At 39.8% G+C, this 26,286-nt stretch overlaps 1 protein-coding gene across 1 annotated transcript in view; it reads left to right on the forward strand.

The window, feature by feature from the left end:
- LOC145414518 (synaptogenesis protein syg-2-like) overlaps positions 1–26,286 on the forward strand; it is a 476,991-nt gene that overhangs the window by 383,769 nt on the left and 66,936 nt on the right. The gene's annotated exons all lie outside the window — the stretch shown is intronic.

Below are 26,286 nucleotides of genomic sequence, written 5' to 3' on the forward strand. Positions count from 1 at the left end.
TAGGGACACTAAGAGACCAATCTCTGCAGGGTTGCCACTCGAAAACTAGAGGAGAGAGGGGAAAAATGGATGGCACACTTCCGACAGGGAATGACCTCAAGATCACGCCTAAAGGAGCCAGAGCTTTCTAGACCCATTACTAATGCTTCTACAGCTCAAAACGTGAAAAGCGCGAAAAAGCAGTTTTTCTTAGGCAACGAGCAGTTGCCTAGCAGCCAATACCTTGCGGACACAACTAGATCATTGGCTGGTCATTGTATCCAGGTTTGGTCGGAATCGGTTTATTCTGGAGGGTAGAAGTGCCTGCCACGATAAAAACAAGAAAGAAAGAATACAAGAAAGAAAGAAAACGGAACTATCAATAAAGGCAGGATGGAGCTGGCAAAAAAAAAAAAAAAAAAAAAAGGGAGAAGTAGACTCAGTTTCGGTCATTTGCTGCAATGTCCAAGAGCTGCCGTGTTAAACTCTGAAGGTGTGCGTTTGGAAAAGCTGGCCAGTGCAGTTTAAAGTCAGACATATCACTGAAGCACTGAACTATATATATATATATATATATATATATATATATATATATATATATATATATATATATATATATATATATATAATCCCATTGGAGCCCGGTGTCCGGAATACTGGACAGAACTGGGATCTTTCAAGTCTTTATAAAGTAGGGAACCCCCGGGTAGGGACCTATGAGCTTCGCGACTATGAGCTGATAGGCGGAGGGCGGTATGCTTAGTACCCAGCCCGCGCCATGCCTCGCCCAGCACCCCGGGGATCCAATGGGTTAAATATATATATATATATATATATATATATATATATATATATATATATATATATATATATATATATATATGTGTGTGTGTGTGTGTGTGTGTGTGATTTTAGAATATATTTAAGAAATAATGGTTCGAAAATATGATTGTCAACAGTCATTTATTTCACAACACATCTGATGTAACAAGTACATTTTTTTTTTTTTTTAGGGAGGACTCGTGCTGCAAGAGATGTGTAATTAAATTGTGTTCATGTGATATTTCTTTGCAAGAAATACTTCACATTTTTGCAAACAAATAGTGGTGTTTCCTAAACCAAAGAAAAAAAAAATGGGTGCTCTTCATTCGTAGAAATCTGGGAGCCCTGGGTTTAAAGAGATCGTTTGTTGTCTGAAATAACGCGAGTTCGATCCCAGTCTGGACAGGGAAAATTTTATTGAACTGAGTTTTGTTAAAGTAGTATTTACTGATCCTCAACAAGGTCCACCCACATGGCTTTATAACATTCTCGCTAATAACATTACACCAGTCCTGAATGAGACATCCCTGACATGTATCTAAAATGGATTGAGTATTAGTGCTGGAGTAGTGGCATGTTTGCTATGTGGCATACTGGGCCACAAGGAACGGACTGTTGAGTCAATGATCAGAGTAAGACGAATAAAAATAAACAGCGGCATACTCTGGATGGTATTGGAAAAATATGGGGTGAAAGGTAGAGTATTCGAAGTATTCCAGAGAAACTTCTGTGCATGCGAATAGTGCGTTGACTGTTTTGTTCAGATTAAGTGCTGTAGTGAACTAGGGCTGCCTTATGTTACCATGGTTATTCAGTGATTCTATGGAAGAAATAATGAGAGACGTGGAAGCAAGGGTAACTGGCAGGGACTGATTCTAAAGAGAACAAGCGTGGACAATGTGCAGGATCTTTCTGTGCTATTGATGAAGAGAGCAGAAGCAGACAATTAGTGGGAACTTTCTGTGTATCGTTGAAGAGATGAGGAGTAGACAATGAGCGGGAAATTCTGTGCTATAGTTTGAAGATGCTAAGGGAAGCTTGTAGGTGACACGTATTAGGAGCGTAAGGCTGTATGGTAGTGGGACCTGAGCAGTAAAAGAAGACGATATTCCTAGGCTCAAACGTAGAGAAATGACAATGATCAGTTGCATGTGTAATGCGTCCTTGAATGCGAGGCCTGGGGGATGGGCTAGGATTACGACTAAGGGGTTGAGAGGAAGGATGAGACTGGAGTGTATTGGTGTTGTGATGAGGAGGGGTATATTAAGATGTTAGGGCATGCTGAGAGGATGGAGGATGACAAATGGGTGCAGAAAGTAAGATGAGTGAACGTCGGGGGTAGGGTTCTGAGGGACAGACCGAGAGAGACCTGGGACGAAGTCATAGACTGTGACCTCAGGGATAAGGGACTAAACAGAGAGGCTGCCAGAGATCGAGCAGCGTGGAGAGCCGCCATTAGGTGATCACAGCCAACGCATACAAGCATGTTGGATCTTTATAAACGATACGATCATGTACTGTTAGCAGATAAGAATTAAGAGTAAAAAAAGCCTGGGAAAAGAATTTCATAGACTGACGAAAGTAAATGTGAGGGCAGACGTTATGACGCACTTTGCCGCGGTACCTTTCTCTGGTTTTTATGGCTTTGAGCCTGTGTCAGGTTAGTCATTCACTGTTCGGGAATACATGGCCATTACATCACGCAGGTTACCAGGTACCTTCCCATGGAGTTACACTATACTCATTTTTTTTTTTTTTTTCCCGAGGGCAAGATGCACTTGACAGGTTGGTGATGACTGGCTGAATGCAACATGTCCGACTAACTTATTTACTAACCCAAATTTCTCCCTCAGATAAAATTATGGTGTCAATTAATAATACTAACGAGTAAAGAGATTATGAAGTAATGTTGCATTTAGCCAATCATCACAAATCTGTCAAGTGCATATTTGCCTAGATACCTGTTTTTTTTTTTTTTTTTTACCCACCATCCCGAAAAGAGTGGTGAGACACCTTAGTCGAGTGAGGTCAGATGCCTGCATAGGGATTCAGATCCTGAAAATATTGGGTGGACAACTTCCTAGCTAGCAATGCTAACAACTCGGCCACCATAGCAGTAAGAATGAAAAATTGTCAAAGTAAATGTAGGAAAAAAGCAAAGTGAAGTAATTTGCAGAGGTGGAAAAAAGAATTACTGACTGATATTAACTGGCATAAAAACTGAAAATTTGTTGTTATTATAAGGTAGGGTTAGTGTTTTAAACAAAACTGGTACTATAACGAAGGATGAATTGAGGAAAGTAGTGAGAGTGCAACAAGAAAGGAAATAGGCAGGAAAGTGAACTTAAAAAAAAAAAAAAAAAAAAAACATTGCATGAGAGTTCTAGCACTAACACACAGCAATGAAACAGATTCACTTGGGTAATATAAATCAGAAGTGGGAAATATTACAGTATAATAATACATAAATATATCTGGAGTAACAGAAGCAAACACAGCCGATGCATTAATGAAAAATTTAGTGTCTAGTGGTTGCTGAGGTGAAAGAATTTAGAGGTACAGTATGCTTTGAGTTAGGTCTAACATGTGGAACAAGCAAACCATGAGAAACTGACTAGGAGAGTGCTAGAGGATGAAATAGTTGGAAAAAGGAGCGAGAGACAAAGAAAACATTGTAGGAAAAAAGTGAGAGTGTATGAAGGAGGGTGCTGTCGTGGGAAAAGTAGTGATCACTGATTAAAGAGAGAGTTATATGGATGATCTTTTATTTCCTCATGGGAAGAGGTGATGGACGAGAGAGAGAGAGAGAGAGAGAGAGAGAGAGAGAGAGAGAGAGAGAGAGAGATTTGGGAGTAAGTGAAGATTGTTTGCTAAAGATTCTGTAGTATAAATGATAATGAAATTCACCTCTCTGTCTCTGTCTGTCTGTCTGTCTGTCTGTCTCTCAATGCCTGGCTCACACACACACACACACACACACACACACACACACACACACACACACACACACACACACACACACACACACACACACACACACACACACACACACACACACACACACACACACACACACACACACACACACACACACACACACACACACACACACACACACACACACACACACACAATGGGTGATTCAATAATGTGTGGTGCCAGAGCAATTTCAGTGTTTGCATTATTGATGAACTATTTTAAGTTAAAATTTTTCCTTGATTTCTTCATTCCATTAGATGTATCCACAGTTTGAAGGTAGCTTCCTTCCAGGTTTAATTATAAATGAAGCCGGTGTTCCAGAATAATGAATTATTTAGTGCAACTAATCCGCTTGGATGGTTGCATTCTCCTTAGTAACACATTCTTCCATGTAATGAACTGTGTATGACTTGTGTTTTAGTCCTTTTCCTTTCAAGTTCTTGTAAGTCAAGGAAAAAATACACAATTATTAACGAGTATGACGTGATCACAAGATCATTGCTGAAGACCAACTCATGTCAGCTGAGTTCCGTGCTAGTGGAAGATTAATTATTCACCTTCCGCATTTTTTTAAAATTATTATTACATCAAATGAAGCGTTAAACTGCTACAGAGTGAAGATTTTAAGAACAGATTTTCACTTAAATTCTTCTATTAATCACAGCCATATAGGCGTTAATATGGGATCTCAGAATAGAGGATCACCCTGTATATATACCACCTTGTTAATATGGAAATATTCTCGATATCTGGAAGAAAGCAATCAATATCCCCATACTCAGTCCCGGAAAACATTCCAACAGCACGGATCATGCAGACCCATATCGCTACAATGCACACCACTCCATAGAATGGAAAGGTTAGTCTTCAGCAGCGTCAACCTTATCCCACTGTATGACTACCAGCTTGGATTCCTTTTTAATCACTAAACCACTACCCACCTCTCCAAGCTGACTAAACTGGCACTTGATGTCTTCCATAAGAAACAGTTGTCACTAAGAGCCACCGAAACAGCTAAAGGAATAAATGAAGTTTTTGATACTGTACCAAAAAACATCCTAATTAAATTCTGCTGGCCACAAACATGAATGAATATGAAAAAGATAAAAAAAATGGATAGGCAACATTCTCCCGGGCAGTCAACCCAGTTGCTCTACCGGATTCAAAGATCGTAATCCAGAATACCATCCAGCGACAGTTCACATGGTTGTACTTTCACTTTCACATTTTAACCTTTCTGTCCATACCCTGCCAGTATAGTATCCCATTCCAACAACTTAGCAAAAGCATCATTACACTCCAAAACTCGGTAAGGAGCAGTGTAACTCCTTTCTTTTCCTGTAATCAATCAATCAATCAATCAATCATTTCCTGTGGCACCCTCGGGGATGCATAGGGCCTCGATGAACTCACACCACCGCATCCTAACTTGTGCTAATTCCTCAAGATCTCCCCAACACTCATCTCCAGCTTCCCGTCTCATTGTCCTCACCCACGTCTCTTTTGGCCTTCCTCTACCTCTCCTACCAAGTGCCACCCACCCTGGTGTACCTCGTACTATTCCCTGTCTCCTATACACATGTCCTAGCCACTTCCATCGTGAGAACCTAACATATTCATCGACCGGCTGCACTCCCGTTACTTCTCTAATTCTACTATTTGGTATCCTTTCCCACCACTTAACTCCTAATATTCTTCTAAGTGCTTTGTTTTCAAACACCAAGAATTTATTTTCCATAGTCACTGTGCTGTACCAAAACTCGTGTCCATAAATTAAGATACTCCTAACCATTAACTTACAAAGTTTGATTTTTGTATGCACAGAAAAATTTTTATTATTCCAAATATTTTTAAGCATTCCCATTGCCTGATTAGCCTTCTTTAACCTTTCCTCGAATTCAAAGTTCAAAGAACCATCCTTGGCTAAATAAGTACCTAAATATTTAAACCTATCAATTTGCTTTACAACCATACCTCCAATTACACATTCCTGCGCATTTTCCATATTCATATTGATTATTTCAGTTTTTCCACAATTAATAACCAAACCCACCTTGCGACCTTCACTCACCAAACAGTCCAACACTCTCTGCATCTCTTCTGGCCCATCACAAATCAAAACTATATCATCTGCATAATCTAAATCCAAAAGTTTCCTGTTCTCTCACCAAAGTATACCTGCACCGGTTTCTGTTCCAACGCGTTTCATAATGTAATCAATGACCAATATAAATAGTAAAGGCGATAGAACACCACCTTGAATTACTCCGGACTTGACTTCAAACGAATCACTCAGACAACCATCAACCATCACTTTACAAAATGTGTCCTCATGCATGTTCATAATGACCCTCACAAACTCCTCTGGTATTCCATAATGCCTCATGATCTTCCCCATAGTCTCTCTCGAAACACTATCAAAAGCCTTTTCAAAATCAACAAAACAAAGACTTAACGGTACTCTCATTTCATTAACTTGCTGCATCAGATGCCTAACTATAAAGATCTGTAATCACAAGGGAAAAAAAAAAAAAGCTCAGGTAAAATAGAATGACTGCCAGCCCATCGAAAGTTGTTATTATTCTCTTTTCTCCATACAGACACGAATCCCAGGCTTGCCGTTAAGTTTCCGTGTTTAACCTCTTCCACTGGAAAGACACTCTAAGATTCTAAGACTTTCTTTGGACACATACATGACCTTTTCCCGGCATCTAAGTAATATGAGTGTAAAAGTATCTCCCAAACTCGATGGCTTGAAGACACTCGATGGCATTAGCTTTGGGCAACGGAGGGAATTCTTTAAAATTGTTCGGAAACAATTCAATAGAATACTTGGGAATTATGTTAGCTCAAGTTGGTCTTCAGTCGTAAGAATTCATAGACAGGCTTCAAAAAGCACAAAACAAAGCCTTAAGAGAACTAATATTATGTACTATGTCTACAAATATAGATCAGTTACACCCGGAAACAAAAATACTTCCAATCGAAGCTATCATGAATGTGAAAGGAAGACAATACTGTATAGTGCATCATCTAAGGCCCCATCCTACTGTAACTTCATGATGCATCATCCCCCTCCACAAAGAGGCGGGAAACAACAGCTGCCCAACATTACACAATCACCAACATCGTCCCACCTCCACCCAAGACTACGCTTCATTAAATCATACAGTACATACGATTTAGCACTTTACCATTACAGCTGTTCAGAGGTTTCAACTAAGTATCATCCTTCTTGAATCACCAACAATAGACAATGCCCCTGTACTTAGTGAGACACGAGTATACATAGCCATATTGCTATGCAGTCACCACATCTGCCCATCACAGTACCAAAACAAAATATATCTCGAACAATCTGTTATACCCACATTGCAGTGCAGCCCCTTTACACAACACACTTTCTCACCTCATACACCACACCACTGTGATACAGGCATACCTTCAATATAACCTCAGTGAAAAACGTGTAGGTCCGACAGGTTGAAGCGGTCGTTTTTCTATAGTCCATTCAACTCTCCACCAGATGACCTCGGAGTTGGAAGAATAACAATTTATTAACGCAACACAGTAACGAGGAGGCCTCTGCTTTATGCACTGTTAAACCTAGAGCCAATATTTAACAAAAACTGATTACCAGAATGCTACCATACAGTCCATCTGAATGAATGGACAGGGAAGCCTGTTTCCCATTCGTTTTTATTTTTCTAATCCGCGAGAATCATTCAAAAAAATTCTTTTGTTGGGAAATTGCATGCCTAAATTGAATAAAAATTTAAATGACCATTGTGCAGTTCTGTTCTAAATGCATATATATATATATATATATATATATATAATTACACATATATATATATATATATATATACACATATATATATATATATATAGATGCAATAGATTCACCATGGGGGAAGCGTAGTCTCAATATGAAGATAAACACCAACGTAATCAGGAACATCTTTAATAAATTGGTGACGTTTCGACAACTCGTTTGTCATTTTCAAACCTATAGAAAATACAATAAAATCAAAGTAAACACTATGTCTATGATAAAAATACGAAAACTAAAGTAAAAAACCAAAGTAAAACACCATGTCTAATAAAATACAAGTGAAGAATTATTATGATAAGATGAGGAAATGAATTATACATAGCTAACGTTGGTGGGATGCTACTAAGTACAAGGAAAATTTAAACAGAAATACATGTAATAAGACAATACATAAGTCAAACCTTAAAAACAGAGAAGGGGCGTGGAGCAGTCATGTGTGCCCAGTGTGGGCTGTAGGTGGTGAGTGAGGAGTGATTCAGCCAGGAGGCGTGTTACCTCGTCACGACAAGCGTGGACAACAGAAAAATCTGATTCGCTTATGGGATGGCCTAAGGCTTCACAGCAATTTCGGATGGCAGAGAAAGGTGGCTTAGCCATAGGTAGACCGGTTCTATATGACCGTCCCCGATGTTTTGCAATTCTTACTCGTAATTGCCTCTTTGTCTGTCCAATATAAGACGCATTACAGCGACTACAGTTATAATTATAGACAACAGAGGATTGCAGAGCGTCAGGGATTCGGTCTTTATGTTTGAACCATTGTCCAATGGTGTTGCTGGGTTTGAAAATTGTTCGAAGACATACTTGAGGGTAAAATTCCCTAACTAAACTCGATATATTATTACGTATGGAAAAACTTTTTGGACCTAAAAATGGCAAGATACAATATACAGGTGATTTGTTTGCTGTGAGTTTAGGAGTAGGTGGGTTACGGATCTTATTTAGTTGTCTTCCCATATTGGTTTGTGTGAAAGACATTGGGAAACCATTTGAGAACAATGTTTTCGTAAGAAAACTCAATTCCGAGTGTAAAGCAGAATAAGATGAACAAATATTATAAGCTCTGGTCAGCAGGGTCGACACCAAATTGCGTTTAAACTGAATTGGGATTGCTGAGTTGAATTTCATGGTTAATCCTGTGAAAGTGGGTTTGCAGTATACTGAAGTGATGAAGGAATTAGTAGTTTTTTGGACTAGTATATCAAGAAAGGGAAGTTTGTTATTTTCTTCAATATCAGAAGTGAAATGAATGTTAGCATGCCTCGAGTTTAAATAGTTTAGAAAAAGAGGGATGTGGTCTGGAGAACTAAACAATAAAAATGTATCGTCGATATATCTACGGTAGAGGAGAGGTTTGAAATGGGAGGGGCATTGCTGTAGCCAGTTTGTCTCATGGTAACACAGAAATGCGTTTGCTAAGCAGGGACCTAGGGGATTCCCCATCGCCACTCCATCAATTTGCTTATAAGATTTTCCGTTAAAAAAGGAAAAGACAATCTTTAGAAGCGAGAGACAGTAATTTACGGAACTGGTTCATATCAAATCCATCTATTATTTTCTCGTGTTTAAATACTTGTTTGGTGCAAATGTCTATAGTTTCATAAAGAGGAATATTAGTGAACAGGGACTTTATATCTAAAGAAGCCATAGTACAGTGGTCAACATCGTAGTTACAAATCTCCTTAGCGAAAGTAAATGAATCTTTAACCGTATAGCAATTTGTAGTGATGGGGGTAATCATAGGTACAAGAAATTTAGATATGTTATAGCTAACAGTCCCAATGGCAGAGAGAATGGGTCTGACTGGACAGTTCTGTTTATGTACTTTAGGGAGCCCATACATGACTCCTGGTGTTGCGCCAGATACGTATAATTTTGAGTACACTTCATTACTAATTACTCCATCAGACTTCAGCTTCCTTAGGAAATTGTTCACTTGATCTTCACGTTTCAGGGTCAAAGAAAATTCATCATCATTTACGATTTTGAACTTTGAACCATCATTAAGAATTTCAGACATTTTACACAGATAATCAGTCCTGTCCAGAATTACGACACCATTTCCTTTGTCAGGTTTAGTTATGATTATAGAATCATCATCTTTTAAACTTTTTAACACATTAATTTGCTCTCGTGTGACATTACTGCAAGAATAATTTGAAGAATAAAAACTAGTAAAAGCAATGTGCTTCAAGCTATTCTTTAAAAAATCATAAGTTCTACCACTACCTTGATAAAAAGAATGAGCAGACAAGTTCTTAAAAAATCGTTCAAATCCAAGAAAATGCGGGAGGAACCTGGGCTTTGGGGTGTGAATGGCATACTTTAAACCCTTACACAAAATGGATTTTTCTACACTAGTCAGCTGTCTACTAGAATAATTAAAAATCACTTTATCATGGGGTACACTATCGGGGTTAACAAATCCAAATGTCCGTAATTTACGTTGCTGAGTGAATTTAACACGAGATATAGAGTTCCCATTAGTTCTCTCTATAAGATTAGTCAAATGGGTAAAGTCAAAAAATGATACAGATTTTTTCAGTGAAGATAATGAACATGTTAATTTGTTTTTATGAACCCTAAGAAGACGTTGTTTACTCTTTATCTCGTATGTAAGAATACGTCTTTGGCAACTTCTGTAGAGTCTTGACGACCTTATGTGGGCAATGGGAACTTTAAAATTAAGAAAAGTAGGGGTGAGGTCATGTTGTTCACAGGTGGTGAGGAAATCTAAGTCCAGCTGGACTTTCTTGACCTTGAAGTCGAGCCGTTCAGCTGCTCGGTAGGCCTGTAGCGTTGGAGGTCCATAACGTCTTGTTAATACAGATGCAATAGATTCACCATGGGGGAAGCGTAGTCTCAATATGAAGATAAACACCAACGTAATCAGGAACATCTTTAATAAATTGGTGACGTTTCGACAACTCGTTTGTCATTTTCAAACCTATAGAAAATACAATAAAATCAAAGTAAACACTATGTCTATGATAAAAATACGAAAACTAAAGTAAAAAACCAAAGTAAAACACCATGTCTAATAAAATACAAGTGAAGAATTATTATGATAAGATGAGGAAATGAATTATACATAGCTAACGTTGGTGGGATGCTACTAAGTACAAGGAAAATTTAAACAGAAATACATGTAATAAGACAATACATAAGTCAAACCTTAAAAACAGAGAAGGGGCGTGGAGCAGTCATGTGTGCCCAGTGTGGGCTGTAGGTGGTGAGTGAGGAGTGATTCAGCCAGGAGGCGTGTTACCTCGTCACGACAAGCGTGGACAAGCAAATTGATGGAGTGGCGATGGGGAATCCCCTAGGTCCCTGCTTAGCAAACGCATTTCTGTGTTACCATGAGACAAACTGGCTACAGCAATGCCCCTCCCATTTCAAACCTCTCCTCTACCGTAGATATATCGACGATACATTTTTATTGTTTAGTTCTCCAGACCACATCCCTCTTTTTCTAAACTATTTAAACTCGAGGCATGCTAACATTCATTTCACTTCTGATATTGAAGAAAATAACAAACTTCCCTTTCTTGATATACTAGTCCAAAAAACTACTAATTCCTTCATCACTTCAGTATACCGCAAACCCACTTTCACAGGATTAACCATGAAATTCAACTCAGCAATCCCAATTCAGTTTAAACGCAATTTGGTGTCGACCCTGCTGACCAGAGCTTATAATATTTGTTCATCTTATTCTGCTTTACACTCGGAATTGAGTTTTCTTACGAAAACATTGTTCTCAAATGGTTTCCCAATGTCTTTCACACAAACCAATATGGGAAGACAACTAAATAAGATCCGTAACCCACCTACTCCTAAACTCACAGCAAACAAATCACCTGTATATTGTATCTTGCCATTTTTAGGTCCAAAAGTTTTTCCATACGTAATAATATATCGAGTTTAGTTAGGAATTTTACCCTCAAGTATGTCTTCGAACAATTTTCAAACCCAGCAACACCATTGGACAATGGTTCAAACATAAAGACCGAATCCCTGACGCTCTGCAATCCTCTGTTGTCTATAATTATAACTGTAGTCGCTGTAATGCGTCTTATATTGGACAGACAAAGAGGCAATTACGAGTAAGAATTGCAGAACATCGGGGACGGTCATATAGAACCGGTCTACCTATGGCTAAGCCACCTTTCTCTGCCATCCGAAATTGCTGTGAAGCCTTAGGCCATCCCATAAGCGAATCAGACTTTTCTGTTGTCCACGCTTGTCGTGACGAGGTAACACGCCTCCTGGCTGAATCACTCCTCACTCACCACCTACAGCCCACACTGGGCACACATGACTGCTCCACGCCCCTTCTCTGTTTTTAAGGTTTGACTTATGTATTGTCTTATTACATGTATTTCTGTTTAAATTTTCCTTGTACTTAGTAGCATCCCACCAACGTTAGCTATGTATAATTCATTTCCTCATCTTATCATAATAATTCTTCACTTGTATTTTATTAGACATGGTGTTTTACTTTGGTTTTTTACTTTAGTTTTCGTATTTTTATCATAGACATAGTGTTTACTTTGATTTTATTGTATTTTCTATAGGTTTGAAAATGACAAACGAGTTGTCGAAACGTCACCAATTTATTAAAGATGTTCCTGATTACGTTGGTGTTTATCTTATATATATATATATATATATATATATATATATATATATATATATATATTTGCACAAAGTCTTTCAGGTGTCATAGAATTGGCCTGAAATTATTGAATGCCCTTAGGTGAGGGTGGATGTAGATGGATATGAATGAGAGTTGATTGGTGTGGTAGGAGGATGCAGGTGGGCGTGAGTGGGTTTAGAATGATGTGGCAGGTGTGCTAGTGTGAGTGAATGTAGGTGGATTTGAGCAGATATAGAGGTGTTTGGTAAGGGTGTTAATAGGTGGGGATAGATGTAGGTGGGTGGATGAATAATTAATAGGGGTGATGATACGAGTAGATGTGAGAGTTTGCATAAATAGGTGTGACTGGGTGTTGGTGAGTGTTAGTGGTTGTTGGCGGGTGTGAATGGGTGCAGAATAGCTTTAATGGGGATGCACAAAAGTGAAGCAAATATTAACAGGCCTACTGGTCCATTAGAGGTTTTTATCATAGGTAGGTTACAGCAGATGACCTAAAGACAAAGATAGAAGAGTGTGCAAGAATTCATGATGGTGTGGGTTGATGTCAAAAGGTGTGGTGTGCTGTGGTTGTTAATAGGATTGGGAGGATGTAGATGCATATGAGAAGTATAGAAGAGTGAGCGGGTGCGTGGGTGTAGGTGTGATTGTGGAGTGAGTGTGTGTGTGTGTGTGTGTGTGTGTGTGTGTGTGTGTGTGTGTGTGTGTGTGTGCACGCGCTAGTTCGATGGGTACCACCCAACTAATTAAAAAATTCTTGAGTGTTCATACCGGTGGATGGTATGGTAAGAGAGTCGAAAGGTGAAGTGCATTTTCGCATGATTTTTTTTTTAAATCGATGCGAAGTTGAAAGCGCTGGCATCGTTCATATATATGTTTTGCCCCCCCCCCCAAACGAAAGAAACAATGAGCCACAGCTTGGAAAAAGTTTTTTTTTTTTTTTTTAATAGCACTGAAGAAAGGAAGACTGAAACAAAATCTTTTTGTTTCGAGCTGCCTGAATACACGGCGTATAAGAATCTGGACGTTAGATGCAAATGGTAGTATAAGTCGAGAAGAGAGAAGATAGTTTCAGTGGACGAATGTGTGTATACGATAGACTGAGAATACTGTTTAACTCATGCTGTAGAGAGCTGGACGGAAAAGGAATGGGTGGGTGTAGCTGAAAGGTTCTATATCACTTCGTCATTGCGGTTGATTTTCACAAATTTACGCATAACCACTGCACAGTAACCACACTACGTATTGAGAATGCATCTGCACCGCACTACACAACACTTCCACACGTCTATGGTGGTAGGTGTGGCCACCATCATTTATTCACTTGATGAAGTGTTGCATACATCTGCCTCACCTTCATCATTATGTCTCTGTTTCTGCCCTTCTCTCTTCCCACTTCTCCCTTTCCGTACTGTCTCTTTTTATTACCCATCTTTCCACTTCAGACGGCTCTACACTGAGTGACAAAATTAATGGTTTCCAGTAACCCAAGAAACCATTCACAACGCTGCGTGGTAACCATATAACCAGACAACGTGGTAATGTGGAGCCTATTATGGTGTCCCTGTTAACTGGGTGGAGGCGCAAATAAGGCGTCCATCCAAAAACCAAACCTCCATATTTTTCCCTACGCTTCACTGTGGCGAGATGCTATCAATGACACGGAAATATCGGTTCACTGCAAGGGACGACCTTGCCTGGCCGGTTGCTTGCATGCGGTTGATGGGTCTGCTCAGCCAGACAAACCTGGGCACCGTATATCAGCAAGAAAATCCACACATCCACATCGCAAACGGTAAATCACATTCCTAACAACATTACACTTAACAGTTTTATAGAACTAAATACATTTACCACCCCTCCCCTCCCACACCACACCATACCACGTAAACCTTTACCACCACAATCGTGTCCCTATCTCGCCACTCCTGCACCTGTATCAAACCACCATATCTATACGACACTCCCACCACAGCCATATCTGTATTGCACAACAATCACCACAGTTACACCCCAGCACACCATCACAACCTCACACCAGCACATTAAGGGAACGACAATTCAGATCAGTCATTCTGCCAAGTCGCGGCTACCGCTATCTTGTTGAGATTTTTCACTGTCAGGTGGTTGGTGGTGGTCGTATGTGTGTGTGTGGGAGGGTGAGGGTCATTAATACATAAGAATGTATCTCTACGTCTCTTACTCAACCAGCTGCCATTTATTTATAACGTTTTTACTCCAAATTGGTCCAGATTATTGTCGTTTTGCAGCTATTTCACGTAGCTTTGTGGCAAGAAAGAAAAATGCTACGGTTCTACATCCATTCCCAAAACACTTCGTGACTAGTTTCGTATTCTAGCGTTAGTTTATTGTTACAGCTCAACATTCAAGATGGGGATACGGAAATTCTGCAGTAGGTCAGGTTAGAGTATAAACGGCATAGCAAAATAACTCCTATGGCCCGAGGATATCATTTTTTTTTTTTTATGTTAACGTATACCTCCGATTACCTGAGAAGAGACTGGTTGAACGGAAGGGTTTGGATTTAGCCTTGATTAGTTGCGTCATTAGTAGAGGTGTCCGCAAAGATGAAGATAATAGTCTGGAGATGGAAAGATAAAATACAAAAGGGGTTATATAGGCTATATGTAACGTTAAGAACCCCTCCACTATTGATCATCTTTCCAAAGTTGCGGACGATCGTCTGGAGGCAACAGAAGTAAAATAAAAAGAGAGTTCTTGTAGTGCAGGTGTTAAAGCCGACATACATACTACCGAACTCTCAAATTCACACAATTTTGTCTGCAGAGATCCGGTTACCCCGCTGTCCCCTTTGATATATCGTAATTACGTGGAACTGACTGAATTTAAGCTGACCCCGTTTTCCTCGAATTCGGGTTACTAATTATGATTCACTGGTAGTGCTTTTGTTGGCTGGCTCCACCTGGAAGAGAAAATATATAAACGTTTGGGATATTAGGGCTTCACCGTCATTGAAATGAGTCATTGAAAATTCACTATCCATGATATTAATATTAAAATGGATAGCTGTTATTCTTAATGTGGGATGGAAGATACACGGTATATATATATATATATATATATATATATATATATATATATATATATATATATATATATATATATATATATATATATATATATATATATAATTTGAGGCAGGTGTCCGCAATATAGGACGGAACTGGGAATTTTCAAGAGTTACTGAAGTAGGGAACCCCCGGGTAGGGACCTATAAGCTTCCCGACTATGAGCCAATAGGCGAAGGGCGGTACGCTTAGCACGCTTCCAGCACAGTCCCTCGCCCAGGACTTCTGGGAGCCCTTTCCTCTCTTCCATCCTTCCTCTTCTTTCTTTCTTTCATTCTTTCCTTTTTCTTCTGCCTACGGAAAACTCCACACCCCCTCTCCTGTCTTTCTTTCCTTCATTCTTCCCTCTTCTACCTATGGGTGACTCAACACTGAGTGATAAGCCAAATGGTTTCCTGTACACCAGGAAACCATTTACCACGCTGGGTGGTAACCATATAACCAAATTATGGCACCTGGTGGTTTAGTGGGTAATTATGGTGCTTCAGTCGGATTGAGCCTGTGCAGGTTTATATCCAAGGGATGGTTGGGGTTTATTGCTCACATAATGCCACTCAGGGATGAATGAAGCTGGTCAGTTTCATCTTAAATATTAGGACCAACTTGCCTGGCCCCGGGTTCCTATGCTTCTTATGGGGCGACATTGGATTCGACGATGGATATCTATCTATCTGTCTATCTGTCTAACTATCCATCTATCTATCCATCTATCTATATCTATATCTCTATTTATCTATCTCTATCTATCTATCTATCTATCTATCTATCTATATATATATATATACTGTATATATATTGTGCTCGTAGTAGGGGTAGGCAGCCCCGCACAGGGAAATACTACCGCCAAGGTTACGAGAGACTCAAGGAATAGCCTGGATTCCATTTTCTCTCCTAGGCCTTGGTAGCTGGTTACACATCTTTCTGCCTCACACACCGGAGGGCATCAGGCTGCCCTCTTTACACAACACACACATCCACATTATATTACATTACCTTAAACCAGCTATTCTCTCTCCAAAAAACACCGATCTTGTCATTACATATCATACACATTCCACAACACATCCCTGTTCTCCCCCCCATAAAAAGAACCATGGCTGCTGCTATACTGGGAATCAGTGCAGTGGTTTCTCGGGTGACCACCACCGGCAGGGCTGGGTTGTCTGCACAGGGCCTTCCCGGTCGTCATCAAGCGACTGTGCCACCTCCAGTGTTGCGGCGCCCTAAATCTGCTCGTCAGTGCAGTAAAATTTTCTTCTGCAATATTAGGGGACTTCACTCCAACATCAACTCTGTTCAAAATTTCCTACAGTTTGAATATCCTGATCTGCTATATCTGACAGAGACACAAGTAGGCTCCACCTCTGATTTAGCTAGATTTAATTTTCCTGGTTATATCTTGATTCAAAATTTCAGACCCAAAGGAGGGGTATGTTGCCTTGCTAAATCAGAAATTGCCCTGGAGGAGATTACTAAATTTAATTGTCCTTTTCTCGACTATTCCATATACAAATTAAATTCTTTTGGTAAAATTAAGTATTTCTGTTGTGTTTATCGTTCCTCTAATGCCCCTTCAGAGCTGAGTTTATTTGACTCTCTGTCTTCACAACTAAGTGTCCTCAACATTAATACTGCATCAGAAATTACCATTCTGGGTGATTTTAATGTCCATAATGTCGAATGGCTCACTTATTCACCCAGAACTGATGACTCTGGTCTTGCATGTGAGCTATTTGCAGACTCATTTAATCTCACCCAGTTAGTCAGTCAGCCCACCCGTGTACCAGACAACCCCGATCAAAATCCCCACCTGTTGGACTTGTTTCTAACAACTAATTCAGATAATTATAATGTCGAAGTGAAGTCCCCCCTCGGATCCTCGGATCATTGTCTGATTCAAGCCACCAGTTTCACACCTACCACACCCTTCTGCTCTGAACCTGTCTATCTATCTCTCTATCTATTGCCAGACGCCTCAATCCCGTTTGGGGTGACCACAAACAAAACGCCTCCACATCGCCCTGTCTCCCGCCATTTCACTGCCCTGCTCCCAACTCACACCCCCCTCTCTCATATACCTCTCCACTCCATCCATCCATCTCATCCTCAGCCTCAGCCTCCCCCTCCCTCTTCCCCCCTCCACTTCACTCACATACACTCTCTTTGTCAGTGTTTCACCCTCCATCCTCTCCACATGGCCAAACCACCTGAGTGTGTTCCTCATAACGCTTCCTATCACGTCCACATCCATACCACAACGCTCCTTTATATCCTCATTCGTCAGCCTGTCTCTCCATGTGACTTCACAGGCTCCTCTTAAATAACTCATTTCCACTGCTCTCACTCTTGACTTGTGTCTTTCCAACAACGTCCAAGCTTCACTTCCAAACGTTAAAGCTGGTATCACAATACTGTCATGTAGTAAATTTTTCACTTCCATGCTCACTTCCCTGTTTCTTATCACTGCTTTCAAAGAACCAGCATCCTTTCTTCCCTGCTGTACCCTTTCAAGCACTTCACCCTCCAAACCTCCATTCTAACTCATCACACTACCCAAGTACTTAAACGTACTCACATTTTCCAGTTCCTCACCATCCAACCTCGCTGTACATTCACTGACTTCACCTCTCTCAAAGACCATCACTTTACTCTTCCCTACATTCACCTTTAGATTCCGTTTCTTACACACTCTCCCAAACTCATCCACCAAGCCTTGCAGCTCCCCTTTGTCTTTACCCAACAACACAGTATCATCTGCAAACAACAGTACAGGGAGTTTCCAAACACTATCCTTTCTCACCAGGGCCACTCCAACATCCACTACCCTACCTTGTACCTCTTTTATTACCCCATTCATGTACAGATTGAACAACCATGGAGACATGACACATCCCTGTTTCAACCCAACCTTCAAAGAGAAAAATTCACTTAGTTCACCATCCGCACGCACTGCAGCCTTTGGACCATCATACATACTCTTCACAGCATTCAACTACTTCCCATCTACTCCATATATTCTTAATACTTTCCACAGTCCTTGTCTATCCACCTTGTCATATGCTTTCTCCAAATCCATGAAACCCGCATACAACTTCTTTCCTTCTCTAGAAACTTTTCCACTAAAGATCTAAGAATGAATATCTGATCTACACAACCTCTTCCCTTCCTAAAGCCTCCCTGTTCTTCTCCAACTAATTCCTCTGTTCTTTCTCTAACTTTGTCAATAAGTATCCTACCATACACTTTTCCTCTTATACTAAGAAGACAAATGCCCCTATGATTACCACACACTTCTTTCTCCCCTTTACCTTTGTACAAGGGAATAATTATACCTGACTTCCAATCCTCCGGGACTCTACCTTCCTCCCAGGCCAATCTGCACATCTTCCACATCCATTCTACTACAATCTCTCCCCCATGCTTCAGCATTTCACCACACACTCCATCAATTCCTGGGGCTTTCCCCAATTTAACTTTCATCATTGCTTCCACAACTTCTATCCGACTGATTTCTTCCTGTCTTCTCACGTCCCTCCTTCTCCCAGCCATTCCCCAGCCACTTATACTCGCATTACTTCCATCCTGTATGGTCAACAATTCTTTAAAGTGTTCTCTCCATCTGCTCACTTTTTCTCCCTTCTCCACTAGTAATCTACCATTTTTATCTTTCACTCCCCTGCTAACTTCATTTCCACCCTGTCTTACTCTCTTCACCTCTTTCCAGAACATTTTCTTACAATCCCTCCACTTTACGATCAAATTCCTTCCAAATTTCTCATCCACTCTCTTCTTACTCTCTCTTACTAATCTTTTCACCTCTCTCTTTCTTTCTACATATAACTTTCTCTTCCGCCTCTCGACTTCTTCCACGCCCCTATTTCTCATCCATTCATTGTATGCTTTCTTCTTTTGTGCCACACCCTGTCTCACCTCTTCAGTCCACCACGCTGTTCCTTGCACCCCTCTCCATCTCCTCTTCCTCCCACACACCACAACACATGCTGCACATATTTCTTCTGTAAATGTCCTGCATACACCTTCCACGTCCCCCATCTGCTCCAATTCATATTTGCCCAGTCGTTCCTCCACTTCTGTCTTATACTCTGCCTTTTTCTCATCCTCTTGTAACCTTTCCACTCTCCTTGCATCTACTCCTTCCTCTCGCCTTTCCCTTCTTCTATATCTCCATCTTACTTGGATCCTAATTCTGGCCACCACCAGTAGTGGTCAGAAAGTCCACTCCCCCAACCTCTTGTTGTGATGAATAAATGGCACTACTACAGGGCAGACTGGGAGGGACTTCAAAATTTTCTCAGGGATGTTCCTTGGACCTCCTTTTTCTCCCATGATACAAATTCCACATTGGGCTGCATACAGGATTTCATTAACCCGCCCCGTCCCGACGACGTATGGGTACGTTGCAACGATTTGCATTTGCCAGTCCCGGCGACGTACCAGTACGTCGTGCAATTGCAAGGTCGCTAATTTGCACAATTTTCAATTTTCGCACGTGATTTTTCGTATGTATACACAGGACACCTTCCTCTATTCCTGTACAAGATACCAAGCAGGGACAATGCCTTACACTGCATAACCTCCCCCCTCCCCCCCTCATGACATTGTCTTGGCAAAGGACCTGTTACCAGTGACCTGGCTAGTAAAGTTATTCAGGGCCAGAGTGATTCCCCAATCGATGACAATGTGGAGGACAATGTTTACATAGCATTAGAAGAAGAAACAGCCAGAAATAATGATCAGGTAGTGTGGCAAAAATAGGTCAGGTATGGTGATTAGTTAGTGAGTGAAACAATGCTTATAATGCCTTTATTACTGCTTGAAAACCAATATACTGTCATACTACATATACATTCGTACCAAGTAAATAAATAAATACCGTTTATGAGTGGATAAAATAGGTACCCTCCCATAGAACTCGTTTTCTTTGGTGCCAGCATGTTAGAAAACCCACTCAGGTAAGGAGGAACTCCTACCTGGATTGGGCACTTTAAACCTCAGGTGAGCGATTTCTCTATGAATTTTCGATGTTTCTCACCAAAAGCGAAGGTTTTAGCCAAAAAAAAAAAATCGAAAATACCTCGGGACTGGGGGATGTCGGAGGTGCGGAAAACCTCGGGACGTGACGGGTTAAAGTCGGCGTGGAAACATTCATTCCCCATCATAGTTACAGAAAAAGATGTAATTCTCCTAAATGGTTTGACCACAATTGTGCTAGAGTAACAGAACATAAAACAATAGCCTATAACACTTATACAAGGACCAAAAACAAAGAAGCCTTTAACTATTATCAAAATATCAGAAACCATGCCAAAACTATTATCAATCTTTTTAAATCAAACTTTCTACATAGACAAGGTAAGAAACTACTAAACAATCGAAATAATAACAATATATTCTGGTCAACCCTTAATTCATTTAAAACTAACTTCACTACCACCTCTTCCATTCCATCGTTACAGTCCCGCAGTGGAAATCTAGTAAGTGAGCCACTTGGAAAAGCCAACCTTCTTGTTGACATTTTTTCAACAAACTCAACCCTAAATTCAGAAAATCATAATATTCCTGTACTTGATTTTGATTCCCCTCAAATACCTCCTTTCATGATTCACACCAGATACGTACAAGCCGTATTACAGAATCTATCAGCAGACAAAGCCAGTGGTCCGGATGAAATTCCTCCAATAGTACTTAAAAATTGCTCCTCAGTGTTGGCTCCTGTATTAGCAAAATTTTTCCGCTTATGCATCCGTACCTCAAGTTTTCCAGCCCCTTGGAAAGAAGCAAATATCCATCATGTTCCTAAAAAGGGGGCAACTTCTGATCCATCAAACTACAGACCAATTGCAATAACTTCCGTTCTCGGTAAAGTTTTTGAGACACTAATTAACAAACACATAGTCAAGCATCTAGAAATCAATAAATTGATCAATGATCGGCAGTATGGATTTAGACAGGAACGTTCAACTGTAGATATTCTTTGCCTTCTTACCCATCAGATGAACAAAACAATAGACCAACACGGTGAAACACACACAGTAGCACTTGATATTTCAAAAGCATTTGACAGAGTATGGCACCAGGCCTTATTGTCTAAAATTTCACACTATGGCCTTGCATCACTGGTTCCTCTAATTTCTTCTTACCTTCATAGTAGAAAAATACGGGTCAAGGTAGATGGAATTTATTCTCAGTTTCATTCCATAAATGCTGGTGTACCTCAGGGATCAGTTTTGGTGCCAATCCTCTTTCTCATTCATATAAATGACCTCCAGTCTGTCACCCACAACCCAATGCACCCTTATGCTGATGACTCAACTCTTCATAGTTCTTTCACATTTAGTACATCCTTTACACAATTTGATATATTAAATTCCCAAATAAACACAGCAATTTCTCTGAACCAGGACCTTTCTAAAATTAATCAATGGGGACAAAAAAATCTGGTCTCATTTAATGCTCAGAAACTAAATTCATTAATTTCACCAGTGGAAAGAATCCCTCAGACTCTCACATAATTTTAAATTATGTCAATATTCCCATATCCACTACAATTGATATCCTAGGTGTTACTCTAAACCCCAACCTAAGCTGGACAGCTTATGTTAAATCCCTTGCTAAAAATGCTTCTAAAAAACTGGGACTTATGTACAGAGTTTGTGAGAGTTCTTCACTGACGAGCAGATGGCCACAATATACAAAAGTCATATGCGTTCTCAGATCGAATACTGTTCACCACTGTGGAGTGGATGTGGAGCGGTTGCATTGAGGCAGTTGGACAAAAATCAAAATAAAGCTATTAGATTAATCAATAATCCTGCCATAACGCAGGACCTTCCTCCGTTATCAGTACGTAGAGATGTTGCTTCTTTAGCACTATTTTATCGATATTTTTACTGTAAATGCTCTAACGAACTGGTTTCAATTGTGCCTCCCCTTCACATTTTCTCCCGAAATACTCGGGCAGCTGGGAGCGCCCTTGAATTCACACTCTCTCCCCCACAATGCAGAACCTCCACTTATCAAAATTCACTTATCTCCAGAACTACTACTCTCTGGAATTCTCCTCCTGGGAGTTGCTTCCCACATACATTTAATCCTCTCGATTTTAAATCCAATTGTTATAAGTATTTTATGAATGGAGGATGCCTTTAGGCACATGGACTTATTTTTTTTCTTTGTTTTTCTTTCCTCCATTCATTATAATATATATATATATATATATATATATATATATATATATATATATATATATATATATATATATATATATATATATAATAGTGGTGGGTGGGGGCGCTCACCATCCACTTACTCGATGTAGTGATGCTCTCGAGTGCCTCCCCTTTCCTCTCTTCCATCCTTCTTTCCTTCCATCCTCTTCTGTCTTTCTTTCCTTCAGTCTTTCCTCGTCCTTCTGCCTACGGGTGCCTTTACACTCCCTCTTCCGTCTTTCTTTCCTTCATTCTTTCCTCTTCCTTCTGCCTGTGGGTGACTCTACACTGAGTGACAAGCCAAATGGTTTCCTGTATACTAGGAAACCATTGATTATGCTGGGTGGTAACCATATAACCAAATTTTGGCACCAGGTGGTTTAGTGGGTAATGATTATGCTCCAGTCGGATTGAGCCTGTGAAAGTTTATATCCAAGGGATGGTTGGGGTTTATTGCTCATGTAATGCCACTCAGGGATAAGTGAGGCTGGTCACTCTCATCTTAAATATCAGGACCAACTGCCTAGCCCGGGGCTCCTACGCTCCTCATGGGGCAGCGTAGGATTGGATGATGATGATGAAAATTTATATATATATATATATATATATATATATATATATATATATATATATATATATATATATATATATATATATATATATATATATATATATATATATATATATACAGTATACTAAATGTATATATATATATATATATATATATATATATATATATATATATACAGTATATATATATATATATATATGTGTGGGTGTGTGTGTGTGTCTATATCTATATATATATATATATATATATATATATATATATATATATATATATATATATATATATATATATATATATATATATATATATATATGTGTGTGTGTGTGTGTGTAAATATATATATATATATATATATATATATATATATATATATATATATATATATATATATGTATGTGTGTGTGTGTGTAAATATATATATATATATATATATATATATATGGAGCCTCAGTGGTAATGTGTGCGTTTTCGTACACTGAAGAACGAGGGTTCGCACCCCTCCAGGGTAATAAACTTTGGGAGCGTTCTTCTGGCCACGTACTGCATTGGCGGACATAAGGGGTGCTGTGGTTGAATCAGTGTCGCATACTGTAAAGTATGCTTGCACCCAATCTGCTTGCGCGGGCCGATTACACTTGGTTCACAGACTACACACACATCCAAAGCCACTCCAACGCTACAATTACACTTACAAGGACTTCTCATCCTACATACAATCTCTACCAGACAGCCTAAGCCACTTGGTTGAGATACATTGGCTGTATCGTCCCCACTTCGATTGGGATAGGCCGGTCCTGCAGTGGACACTCAAACGGCTGATGAGATGATATATATATATATATATATATATATATATATATATATATATATATATATATATATATATATATATATATATATATATATATATATATATATATATATATATTGATCGAGCATTATTTATTACATTTATTATACACATGTTAATTTACAAAGCTTTAGAATGTTTTTTTTTTTACAAAAATTTGTTACATATTATCACTAAATATACACTTGGACATGGATAGAATTATAGTGAAACAAGCAGGCCGACTAAAAACTATACAGTCAGAAAACAGGTAGACAACTCACTTTCACATTCTCCTACTCACTCAGGAAAAACACCGCCGGGTACATAACCTCGCTCACCATCAGATTTCAGCCACACGGATCACCCTTTGCAAGACTTTAAGGCTGCAACTCCCCCCACTTCTTAATATGTCCCCGCAGGAATGATCGACTTATTCTAGTCATGCATGTTGCTGCCTTACCCTCGGTCTCATCCATCCCAGGTTGATCAGCTATCAGCCTATGGCAGGATCAAATTCAGGGAAACTTAACACGTGCCGGTGCAGGTGGAATTGACATACATGTATTATGCGGGCATTAGGCTTTGAGCCAGTCTCGCGAAGTAATCGCTCATTATGCACCCTGTCATATCACTGATACCCCATGAGTACCAGCACCATGAGTGAGTATATAACACCATAGTCAGTTCAGTGCAATAGGATATTTCATCACTCACCAACCATTGTTATGGGTCACTCTACTAAGATAAGCGAATCTTTCCAAGACTTTAATGTCCTGTCCTCATACCTGGACAGACTATGCAGCTTCATCCAACAGATTACCGAATGCCCAGACGTTGGTCTTGGTCCGGGAAATATTTTAGTCCTAATGATTTCTCGTTTTTGTTGAATGCCTCAACAGCACACTGAAATGTTCCCAGTGGCTCCACTAAGTCAGTAGCCTGAAAACTGGCAGTCAGTATATCACAGTTACTCCAACTCACAGCCCAACCCATTATCCATTCCATGCATATGTTGAAAAGTGTAAGGGCAAAGACAAATTCCAGTCTTACTCCAGAACTTACTGAAATGAAATCGGATACTCCCTCTCCATACAGTAGACTTGACAGCACTGTTCGTTTGAATACAGGACATTTATGAAGTGGATAGTCCCTGCAGGGACCCCAAAGAGTTGCATGAGCTCCCGTAGTGCCTCCCAGTTTACTGAGTCAAAAACTTTCATAAGACTAGAAAGCACTTCAGAGAGTGCATATCTCCGCCATTGCCAATGTAATTAAAAAGGATCCGGATCCAGCTCAGCCTCCAAATTTAATAATCCTTTCTTGGCCCATGGCCCACCCTTCCATAGAATCATTGAAATTCATGGAGAACTTTTGGAGATATCGTCTGGACAATCAGACAGACAGACAAACATATGTGAATACCTAACCTCCTCCGACTTCGTTGACGGACGTAATAATCGTAGACTGCAAAGGGTCCTTGTTGAAACTCACAATGGTTTTCTACGAGAAATGGAAGTGCTAGGATCTGGTCAATTGTAGACTTCTTAGGTATGAATCAAGATTGTCCACGACTCTTAAAACAATAGCAAGTGGTCCCAGATACGTGCCAAGAGCACGTGAGCAAGAACCTTGCCTGGATATTACACTGATCACCGTAAAACTATAGTAATTACTGCAGTCATGTTGGTCTCCTTTTCAGTTTCAGGGTGATAAACCCCTTGCCCAGTGAAGTGGAATGATTACGAGCAAGTGAGCGAGTGATGTTTACTTTCAGTTAAGTCTGGAAATGAGTGGCCCGATCCTACCCCGACAGGCTTGACCAGGCCAGGAGCGACCCGACAGCTAAGCAGAAGCTATTAACTATACTTCTTTGTAAAGTCGAGTTGAAATTCTTTCTGCATGTGATACATTCATTCAGTAGATATTGTTATCAACTAAAACCTTCCCATAGAGGCATAGAACCCCTCGGAATCTCAAGTTTTCTAAGAGAGTGTTTGGCTATAATCGGTGAATGCCTCAATTACGAAATCAGAGTAGGAAAGCTTTTCGGTTGTAATATTTTTTTTTTGCATAAATCCTAGCAATTAAATATTGGAAATCCCGCCTATAATTTTATATCAAAAGGAAATTGTAATTACATGGCGCTCGCTCGCTCGTCACGCGCTCACAGCGCATTTTACTGGTACCAATACACCAAACGGCTTTTGTGACTGCATCCACTCCTCAGATCATGAGATCTCCTTGCTCACACCTCACAGCTTTGGTAATTTCT

The sequence above is a fragment of the Coenobita brevimanus genome, chromosome 100 (assembly GCF_032717465.1).
Source record: "Coenobita brevimanus isolate Jiangsu-jjx chromosome 100, ASM3271746v2, whole genome shotgun sequence".
NCBI classification, from domain to species: domain Eukaryota; kingdom Metazoa; phylum Arthropoda; class Malacostraca; order Decapoda; family Coenobitidae; genus Coenobita; species Coenobita brevimanus.